The 2,558-nt window shown below is 32.8% G+C and overlaps 1 non-coding gene across 1 annotated transcript; it reads right to left on the bottom strand.

The window, feature by feature from the left end:
- Positions 1–1,767: 1,767 nt before the first annotated feature.
- On the bottom strand, positions 1,768–1,875 carry LOC148553484 (small nucleolar RNA R71). Its single transcript, XR_015893927.1, has one exon. It is a non-coding gene; the product is annotated as a small nucleolar RNA R71 (small nucleolar RNA).
- Between the last annotated feature and the right edge of the window lie 683 nt (positions 1,876–2,558).

Raw genomic sequence — 2,558 nt, 5'->3', positions numbered from 1 at the left:
TAAGTCTTCTTGTTTGATCTTGATGTTTTCTTGTTTTGCATCCATAGACTCTAAACATGAAAGATTTCTAAGTTTGGTGTCTTGCATGTTTTCTTTGCATATAAAAATTTTCAAAAATAAGTCTTGATGTTCATCATAACATTCAAAGTGTTCTTGGTGTTCATCTTGACATTCATAGCATTCTTGCATGCATTCATTGTTTTGATCCAAAAATTTCCATGCATTGAGCATTTTTAGTGTTTTTCTCTCTCATCATAAAAATTCAAAAAAATAAAAAAAAAAACATCTTTCCCTTTTTCTCTCTTAAAATTTCGAAAATTAGATTTGAATTTTTCAAAAATTTTTAAAATCTAGTTGTTTTCATGAGTCAAATCAAATTTTTAATTTAAAAATCTTATCTTTTTCAAAATCTTTTTTTAAAAAAAAAATCAAATCTTTTTCATTTTTCTTAGTTATTTTCGAAAATTTTTAAAAAATATTTTTCAAAAATCTTTTTCTTATTTTTATATCAAATTTTCGAAAATAACAATAACAATTAATGTTTTGATTCAAAAATTTCTAGTTTGTTACTTACTTGTTAAGAAAGATTCAAACTTTAAGTTCTAGAATCATATCTTGTGATTTCTTGTGAATCAAGTCATTAATTGTGATTTCAAAAATCAAATTTTTTTTCAAAACTAATTTCAATCATATCTTTTCAAAAATATCTTTCTATCTTATCTTTTTCAAAATCATATCTCTTTCAAAAATTTGATTTCAAAATATCTTTTCTAACTTCCTAACTTCTTATCTTTTCAAAATTTGTTTCAACTAACTAACTAACTTTTTGTTTATTTCTTATCCTTTTCAAAACTACCTAACTAACTCTCTCTCTCTAATTTTCGAAAATATCTTCCCTCTTTTTCAAAATTTCTTTTTAATTAACTAATTATTTAATTTATGATTGTAATTTTCGAAAAATTACTATCCTTTTTCAAAAAAACTATTTTCGAAAATCACTAACTCTTTTTCAAAAATAATTTTCGAAAATTCTCCCCCTCTCTCAGCTCATTCTAATTATTTATTCATCTACTAACTTCTCTTCATCTCACATCACTGCTCCAATCCTCACCTTTGTGTTTGGATTCTCCATTCTCCCCTTATTTACATTACATTCTTTGCTCACACAAAGGAATCTCTATACTGTGACATAGAGGATTCCTCTTCTTTTCTTGTTCTCTTCTCTTTCTTATGAACAGGAACAAGGAAAAAGGCATTCTTATTGAAGCTGATCCAGAACCTGAAAGGACTCTGAAGAGGAAACTAAGAGAAGCTAAATTACAACAATCCAGAGACAACCTTATTGAAAATTTCGAACAAGTAAAGGAGATGGCAGCCGAACCCAACAACAATAATGCAAGGAGAATGCTTGGTGACTTTACTGCACCTAATTCCAATTTACATGGAAGAAGCATCTCCATTCCTGCCATTGGAGCAAACAACTTTGAGCTGAAACCTCAGCTAGTTTCTCTGATGCAGCAGAACTGCAAGTTTCATGGACTTCCATCTGAAGATCCTTTTCAGTTCTTAACTGAATTCTTGCAGATATGTGATACTGTTAAGACTAATGGAGTAGATCCTGAAGTCTACAGGCTCATACTTTTCCCTTTTGCTGTAAGAGACAGAGCTAGAGTGTGGTTGGACTCTCAACCCAGAGATAGCCTGAACTCTTGGGATAAGCTGGTCACGACTTTCTTAGCCAAGTTCTTTCCTCCTCAAAAGCTGAGCAAGCTTAGAGTGGATGTTCAAACCTTCAGACAGAAAGAAGGTGAATCCCTCTATGAAGCTTGGGAAAGATACAAACAGCTGACCAAAAAGTGTCCTTCTAACATGCTTTCAGAATGGACCATCCTGGATATATTCTATGATGGTTTATCTGAGCTATCAAAGATGTCATTGGATACTTCTGCAGGTGGATCCATTCACCTAAGGAAAATGCCTGCAGAAGCTCAAGAACTCATTGACATGGTTGCTAATAACCAGTTTATGTACACTTCTGAGAGGAATCCTGTGAGTAATGGGACGCCTATGAAGAAGGGAGTTCTTGAAATTGATACTCTGAATGCCATATTGGCTCATAATAAAATATTGACTCAGCAAGTCAATATGATTTCTCAGAGTCTGAATGGAATGCAAGCTGCATCCAACAGTACTCAAGAGGTATCTTCTGAGGAAGAAGCTTATGATCCTGAGAACCCTGCAATAGCAGAGTTAAAATACTTGGGTGAACCATATGGAAACACCTACAATCCATCATGGAGAAATCACCCAAATCTCTCATGGAAGGATCAAAAGCCTCAACAAGGCTTTAATAATGGTAAAAGAAACAGATTTAGCAATAGCAAGCCTTTTCCATCATCCACTCAGCAACAGACAGAGAATTCTGAGCAGAATCCATCTAGCTTAGCAAATTTAGTCTTTGATCTATCTAAGGCCACTGTGAGTTTCATGAATGAAACAATGTCTTCCATTAGAAATTTGGAAGCACAAGTGGGCCAGCTGAGTAAAAGGATCACTGA

This window comes from Arachis ipaensis, chromosome B7 (genome assembly GCF_059453495.1).
Source record: "Arachis ipaensis isolate K30076 ecotype BB chromosome B7, ASM5945349v1, whole genome shotgun sequence".
Classification (NCBI taxonomy): domain Eukaryota; kingdom Viridiplantae; phylum Streptophyta; class Magnoliopsida; order Fabales; family Fabaceae; genus Arachis; species Arachis ipaensis.
Note: the sequence above shows the minus strand (reverse complement) of the source record. Positions and strands in the feature narration are given on the sequence as shown.